We start from the raw sequence: 8,865 nt of genomic DNA on the forward strand, positions 1-8,865 counted from the left end.
TCTTGAGGAAAAAAGAAAAGTGCTCCGCCTGCCTGGTGTTTATATTCTAATTTATATAACCGGTGCAGAAATCGCCCCGTTGTTTCTTGCCTCTTTCTTCCAAATGAATATTTGTGTCTGCAGAATGAAACCAAGAGGCATGATTAAATAAAGGAATGGGTAAGATCTCTGTGGGACCTTCGAATTAAACTTTCTGTGTGACAAAATGCGCCGAGTTGCTTGGTGCAATAACATCAAAACCTGCCCCAATGAGCAGGAAATAAGGTCTGCTGCTGCACTGCTGCAGATATTGTCGATTTATCGTAACCGGAAGAAGCTGAAGGGCTACTAAACCATGAAATTATGTTCACCTCGGATGAAAACACAACCCAAAATTTATTGAACTGAATTTAGATTAATCTCCATACGGGTATTATGTCAGTCTCGCGTAACTGTGTTTGCGTATATTCAATTTACACGAAATTTACATCAATTTACATTATCCCTGTCTGGATAATTGTTGTTCTTTTTTTACGATAGACCATTAAAAGTACACTAGAGGTGAACTGATTTTATTTTTAAATTATATTTTTCCTTTTGGAAACATAAAAAGAAAAATATGCTTGTCTTGTTTTTTCCTTGTCACATGTTTCAGATCATAAAATAATGGTTAAAATCAGGTAAAAATAACTTCATTACATAAGTAAAAAAAACAGGTTTTCAATTTTGATTTTATTTAATTATCAACAAGCAGTGACAATAACTGGCTTTTACTCTTTCACATCACTGTAAAGTAGGTGTGGCACACTCCACTTTGCAGAACTGACTTAATTCATCCACACTTTAGAGTTTTGGAGCATAAACAACCTGATTAAGGTAACAGCACAACATTTTAATTGGATCTAAGTCCCAATTTTGACTAGACCACTCCAAAACATTAATTTTGATTTCTCTTAGACATTTAGAGGTGACTTTATTATTGTGTTTAGAATCATTGTCCTGATGTTTTCCAAGTGATCATAAGTTTGAAATCACAAACTACTAATGTCAGGATATTCTCCTTTTAAAGCAGTGGTTCCCAAAGTGTGGGGCGCGGGAAGCGGTTTGGATGAATGAACAAAACAAAAAAAACAAAACAGTTACACAAAAGTGATTCACTGTAAAGATGGTTTGTAGTGTGTTTTGTTGCCACCTGAAGTGTGAAAGAGACTTCAGTGGAATTTGATAACAAAATATGTGTATAGGTTTATGTCTGGTTGAACGATGTGTGTGCCCAGTTGATTCTTTTTTTTCTTCTTTGGGGGGATTTTATTGTAATCCATATGGGGGCCCACTACCACCATTATCTTTTACTGTAGGTATAGTAGTCTTTCTATAAAATGGCGTGTTAGTTTTATGCCAGATGCAGTGGGATGCACACCTTCCAGTGAGTTTCACTTTAGTCTGAAAAAAAATATTTTCAAATGGCGTTGGGGATCATCGAGATAATGTTGTAATTTTTGACATCTGCGCTGTCAAAAATTGCCCTGAAGCTCCTCCGCAGATGCCGTCTCATTTGTTTCGCCAAATCATGGACCAGGCGAGTTCTGCAATGTTTGAGATATTTCCTTTTGTGGCCTGGATGAGTATTTGGTGCACTTTTGGTGTAATTTTGGTATCCATTTGGAGGGCAATGGCGCTCACTGTCATTGAGAGCCATTCTTTTAAAAAACAATTATAAATGTTTTTATTAATTTACTTTGAATAAGCAAATTATACCTTGCTAACACAGGGTTAGAATATTTTGCAAAAGGCCAACAACAAAATCAATCTCTAAGGGTTTATATAGCTCTATATAACTGAGCCTGACAGGAAAAACCAAAACTGATTTTCATCATCGTGTTTCACCTGGGAAAGTTTGAACGATGCTAAAACAGAACAAAAAAAGGGGGCGGGGGAAAGGATTAAATAAATCTTTGAGGCAGCAATAAAGAAGTTAATAAGTTTCAAATTATTAATGCCAGCGGCTCCAAGATGAGGATGGGGGTGTTCTTCATCTAACTTTGAGGAATGGCCTCACCAGCATACAGAGGAAAAAACACATTACCATTGTTTTAGAAGTAAGTACAGAAATGGCAAGTAGAAGTTTAAATTGATAAAAAGCATCAAAATATGACCAAGGATAAAAAAGTTCAATATAAATGCGAAAAAAAACCCTCCTTAACCTGCGTACCACTCATATTTCTATTGGTTTTTCTACGTACTTGAGAGATGTTTCGCTTCATCCCTAGTCTAAACTTTCCAAGGATCCCCTCGAACAAGAAGCCCATGTGACACCTCTGTGGCGTTCTGTCATGTCAGTATAAGGTTGTGAAAGTGCAAGAGCGTGTCGTCTGAACAGGGGTCAGAGCTGGTTTCAGGTGCAAGTCAGGGACCAGTGAGTCACCGCTGTGATCTGGATGCCTGCTCTGTGCCTTGGAGTATAAGCGGGTCCTGAACGAGGCAGACAGCAAAACGAATACTGCAATAACAGCGGCACAGGCGGCCTAAAAATAACCTTCTGTCGCTTCTCGTCTCTCACACTTGTCCACACCTCACCCACTTTGGTCAGCCTTATCTCCCGGGTCCTTCTCTTTGCCTTTGTGACTGTTACTCTTGCAGGTCGTTACTTACATGTACTCAAGCAAACCGTACCGAACGACTGTCAAAGTCAAAGTTATTTGTCTCCCTTGGGAGAAATGTGACGTTCAATTTGACAAACACATTGAACTCTTTAGAGACATGTCTATTGGTTCAATGATTTTTACAAACACGATTTGAATGTACAAGTTTGAATTTAGTATTTTTCAAAATTATAAATTGATGCTCAAATAAATACATTTGACCTGCGCTGATATTTGGGTAAATGTCACTTAGCATGGTGCAGATAGACCACACACTTTTTGTAGTCATCGTGTGGCTGGTATAACTCAGGTTGGGTTGACCACGCTGTTCATCGGCTTCTCTGTGTTTCGCAAGTATTTTGCTTGGTAGGTTGTCTGTGAAAACTGGAGGAGACGTCTATTTACTGTTAGACCAAGTCAAGAAGTACAAAATTGCTTTTGAAAATTTATATTTGTGCTCATAAATGTGTTTTTCCAATGAGAAGCAGGGGGCTAACCTATCACTACATGAGCGCATATAATTACTGTGGTTGAACAGCACAGCTACAGTATGTGTTGTCCTTGTTGGTCTGAACCCGTCTCACTTCAGTTTTATCAGTCTTTTGAAAACAGGAAGGATTCAAATACAAATTACAAAAACCTGAATCAACCCTCTTCTCTAAGAAACCAGAGTCTGAATTTGTTTCTTACACTGTGTTTTTCGGCTATTTTAAGTTCACTTCACTCTTTACCTTCAACACACGACACTCACGGCTGAAGAGACAAAATTAGGTTTATCTTGAGGGTCTGAAGAGAAAACAGGCAAACAGCCTTTGACAGAAGGTCAAAGCAACATTAGTATCCACTATGTCTTGAGGAAAGTTTCACTCTCATCTTCAGGTTCTGCTTTGACTTATTTTTCCAACACTTGTTTTTCTTCTATTAAAATGTCCTTCCAGTTAAAAGGGAGTTTATGTTTGTGCATAAATAGCCTTTGACCCTCCAAAAGCTACTTTCTGTTTGCCATTCACAAACTTCTTTAACCAGTTGTTTAATTAATTATAATACAACTGGTTTAATTCTCTTTAAATCTGAGAGGCAGTTTTGTGTGAATATAAAAGAACAAAAGTGGCACCACACCAAAAAACCATGGTGTGGTTTTGGTGTGGTTCATCACACATGGTGTTTGGTGACCAAAACCACACCTTGTTCAAAGCAACCTAAAATCCCTTCCTTCCTCATTCTGATGCCTGCTAAATCTCAGCAAGTCGTCTTCCCACATCACGTTCTCTGACTCCTTTGAGTTTCAGCTGACTTGCTATTTGTGACAACAAATGACTAAACAGGTTTACCTAATAAAGTTTAAAGTTTAAACTTTACTATGTATTCCACGAGGTCGTCGTTTTGAATCCATCAGGAAGTAAAGGGAGGACATGATTGATGTCAAGATGCTGGCGGACTGATTGGTGCATCACTAGTTCTAATGCAAGAGCCACCTCTATTTCCCATAAAGCGATGGAAATTGGTATAAAAAAAACCCTAACTAATTTTCAATTTCTCAACAACTACAGCAGATTTACTGCTAAACAAAGCTCAACGGCAGATTACTAGATAGCTTAATCTTTATGTCTGTCTATATAAATTTATGTTGGTCTTACGCTCGTAATCATGGCTGAAACACTGAGTGCTTGTGTTGTTTTTAGTTTACCTCAGTGAGGAGTGAAATGAATCCATATGGCTGAGTGCTCTGAGCTAAACGCCTGGAGTGAAATACTTCTCACATCCTCTATTGATTCATGTGACACTTGCTCAAGGCACCAAGGAGCGCTTGTAAATAAAGGAACTGTCACATTCGCATCGTGTTGGACATTCGGTTCGATGTAACATACATGACAAACACGTGTACATATAGCTATAAATAAAGATGCACTACACACTGAATTATAAATCAGATTCATCAAGGTATCGATCCTTAAGAATTAACTACTTTTTTGTGGAGGTTTTTTTTTGTTTTAGCCTAAGATATTTTCAGGGTAAATAAGTCAATTATATTTGCAAAGCTAAAATCACAAGTGCTACACAAGTCACAAAAGAAAAACAGATCAAAGATAAATTTCCCATGATTTAAAAGCCTGTCTGTACAAATATATTGCTAGCTGGGTTTTTAAAATAATAATCAATGGAATCAAAATGAAGTAAAAACTGAGGTGCGATGGCCAGAAACAACCGATTCCCACGGATTTTAAGCCGAGTCTGTTTAGGTATCAACAGACTCAGTGGACCAGCAGAAGACTGAGGCATAAGCATGTCAGAGACATACTGGGGGCCCGAGCATGAAGGATCCTAAAAGTTAGAACAAGAAGTTGAAGCTAAACTAACTGGTAATGAGTGAATAGAAAATAACTCGGCACGTAAATTTAAGCTCTTGAAACTTGATCAGATTCTGCTTTAACAGCAAACTGTTGCAAATCTTCACAGGACGATTAAAAATACAGAACTTATAAAGGTTTTTATTCTTATTAAAGAGGCCAATTATAAGACAAATATAAGAAAACCCTATATTCATGTAGAAATTGTACATTGTCATATTTAGAGCCTGACACATTAAGAAGACGCTCGGCTAGCTTCGTTTTTAAGTGGATCTTATTAACACGTAAGTGTGACTATGTTATCTTTGCCTGAAGGTATCACTGAGTATTTTCAGTAATTGGTATCATTTTAGGTCATAACAAATAGTACACAGCTGAGCCCTGTAGATATGTTTAGCCTAGATCAGTATAAGGATAACATTCATGGCTAACAGTGTAAATTTCCTCAAATACATGTTTGAGAGTTGTTGGTAATGGCAAAATGCATTTTGAACCAAATATTTTCACCTTTAAACCTGGGGAGAGGAAGAAATTAACACTTTCCAGTGGCGCAGAATCAAATTTATCAGTTTGGCATGGTTTTAAAAGAACGTTTCACTTGAAAGCATATAAATACAGCTGTGATATGACACCAAAACCATCTGGATAATGTCAGACTGCTGTTTATGGTATACTTTAGGCTGAAATTTGGATCAGTTACAATGTAACTCCAAAATTACAGTTTTGGGGAAATATTTTGTGTGTCTTTTGTATATTAGGTGTATAAAAAGTGCTCATTATTATAAAACCAGTAGACTATTGTGATTATTTCATTTAATGTCCTATATACCCTTGTGCAAACATAAAATATATTTTTCTTAAAATGTACAAGAATAAGTATTTTCATTAAACTAGCACTTAAATATCAAACTATTGTTATACTTTTTCGTATTTTGTGCAGTACTGTGTCAACTTCACTTACATCATAAATTAATAATTGACAATAAAATACCAACAATAAATTTTTTGGGGGGTTGTTTTTCATTTCATGTTATCTGTAGTGTTGAATAAAAATGATCAAAATCACTCTTTGCAACAACAAAACAGAGGGAAAAAAGGCTCTCCAATATCACTATCAACATTTTTGACAGCAGTAGAAATCTTCACTGTTGAAAACAATCATTGAGATATTTGTAGATGTTCAAACAAAAAAGAATGAACACCGCAAAATAAAATAAAAAATATGAATAAAAAACCCCCAAAATAAAAGTCGTAATCAAAACTCCTCAATTGGAATTACAAGCCATTTAACTAACTGTTCAAAATTAGATTAGCAAAAGGGAGATTGACGCATTGAAAAAGATCAACTCAACCGGGAATAAATAAACATGCGAAGCAGGTTCACAGGCGTCTGCTAGGAATTTCAATCAGACTGCAGGCTAAAATTTTTCGCATCCATCCAGAATGATGGATAAAGCCGACTTCAGATTTGACTTTCAGACAAACCGTTGCCAACTTTAACACAAACAAACAAAAATAAAAACAGTATGAATCAACATCTGGATGATGCTCACATTAAGGTCAAGGACTACACTTGTAAGAATGTGAAATATGAAGAGCATGTTTAACTAAAACACAAACTGCTCTTTTTAATGGATCTACTTTATATTGGAGAATATAGTTCTGTTAAAAAGAAAGGGGAAAGGGCAACAGCAAAAGGAGGAGGACACAAAGCCATTTTAGTGGCGGCTTGAAAATTTAAAAGAGGTGAAGGGAGCAGGACACAGTTGAATCTGCTTAATGAAAAGCTCCCTAGGAGAAAGAATGTCAGTCTACTGAACAGCAACAAAAGGTAGAGGGTATGACATCAACCTGGAGAAGGAAGAGGAAGAGGCTGACTAATGAGTATGTATGAAGTAGAGCGAATAATTATGTTTGGTTTTCAAATAAAACGACCTTATTCATCCTATTCGCCAACTCAATAACATCTTTGATGCGTGTCGCATTGCGCAATTACCTTCACAGTTATGGCGTGTTTAATAGGTCATTTATGGGTCATTTAAGAATGAATAAAAAGGTTAAAATATAGCATATTAAGAGACAATTTATCTGACGGTTCAGTCTTTTGGATTATCTGGAAAGCTACAGAGCCTATATTTATAGCCTTCTCCCTGAGATCAAGCAGACATGACACCAATCCATAAAGGATGATTAAAGTAGCTTCAAAGCGCGTCACAGCTACATGGATCCAGCTTGTGAACTTGCGATGAAGAACATGCTCACTAAGGACCCCTGGCAAAACATTAAAGATCACTTTATAGATCAAAGGTAAACGCGAAGGAAGCAAGAGACCAGAAGGAAACTGAGAATATCCACAAACATTATGAGGAGCGTTGTTACCTGGTCTATCTTATAGAACGCTAACATCTACTGGAGAATAGATCCTCTCCACACATTTCCAATGCAGATCAGGAGCAGTGGATGATCCAGGCTCCTAGTTGCTAATCATTCTTACTGTCTCAAAAGTAGCAAACAAGAGCAATATGTATTATTTCTTTTCGCCAGCAAATGGGTCTTTGTCGTTTCAAACAATTATCTTCATCTCTATGTACCTAATTATATAAATCATTTTCTATTTTGTAATATTCTTCCTGAGCTTCATGATTAAAAGGTGTTACGTTTTTGTTCATTTTTATGTTTTGTTTTACTTTCCTTCTAAAGAGTAGTTTGTCATTGGCTTTTCATTTTCTCTTTCCTTGTTCAGTTAACTGTCTATGTTTATCCCAAAATACATTTAAATTAAACAGAAAAGTCTTATCCGTGGTTTTTATAAAATGAGTTTAGCAGTTAAAGCTTTGAAAAACAGACTGGGCATGAACCCAGTATTGAACCACCTGCCTTTCACTCTCTCATTGCTGTTTTCTCCTGTTATAATCCTGCATTTCCAAAAAAAAAAAATAAAAAAAAAGCACACAAAATGTATCTACTAAATGTGTCTTCTAAGTCTCAGTAAAACATGCTTCTAGGCCCAGTTTTGGCTCAGGGCTCAGCAGAATTACTTGAGGTCCAGCGTGCTGAAACGTTATTGAAACCGTAAACCAAGTTGCCATCTGCTCCTCCGTCAATTATTTAGTTTTTACAAGCTTACTGCAGCAAGTGTTTAAGGAAGAAACGAGTTAATAGCTCGTAAACACTTGCAAGTTTATTTTTCGTCACCTTGGACACGCTTGAAAAAATGTTCTCAGCACACAACTGAGGAGCTGTAATCAGTCTTTGCTGAGGAAATCATCTGACCTCCTGTGGGCATGAGTCAGGTTTGACAGAGGCAATATCACTCTATGCCACTGTGATGGCTCTTTTACTGCTCTGTGTAACAGAAAACTACACACGGGTGGTACATCAATGGGATCCCCCCTCCCTGCTGTTTCTGCACTTACCCCTCAGGCTTAATTCCTCTCCACTGCGGTTGTAACACTGTTGGAAGCTTCCCAAACTCTGCTGAGTTAAGCAGCGTCCACTCACACTGTGCAGCATCTTTGTATACCACAGGCATACAGAAAAATTTAATTCCTCAGCAGGGCAGTGAGCCCTCTGTGCCTGGAGTAAAAAAATGGACTAAACCAAGAGACTGGTATTCTTCTTCCTGTATTTGGTGCAATGGTAAGAATGTCATCTCCTCCCAGTGCTGCTGTGTTGACGTCTTTATTTGTCCTGCTTGACAATAACAAGCTAACAAGTGGCCATACAGGCTAACCCTTTGCTTCTAAGCTTCATTCAAAGTTGAAGGATTTTGACTCTGGAAAAAATTAAGAGACCACATAAAATGATCAGTTTCTCTGATTTTACTTTTTACAGATATATGTTTGTGTAAAATGAACATTGTTCTTTTATTCTATGAACTACTGACAACATGTCTC

General features: G+C 37.1%; 1 protein-coding gene across 4 annotated transcripts in view; it reads right to left on the bottom strand.

Moving 5' to 3' along the window:
- Window positions 1-8,865, bottom strand: part of slc2a9l2 (solute carrier family 2 member 9, like 2) — a 120,900-nt gene that overhangs the window by 7,252 nt on the left and 104,783 nt on the right. The window lies entirely within an intron of this gene.

The sequence above is a fragment of the Xiphophorus hellerii genome, chromosome 20, assembly GCF_003331165.1.
Source record: "Xiphophorus hellerii strain 12219 chromosome 20, Xiphophorus_hellerii-4.1, whole genome shotgun sequence".
Taxonomy (NCBI): domain Eukaryota; kingdom Metazoa; phylum Chordata; class Actinopteri; order Cyprinodontiformes; family Poeciliidae; genus Xiphophorus; species Xiphophorus hellerii.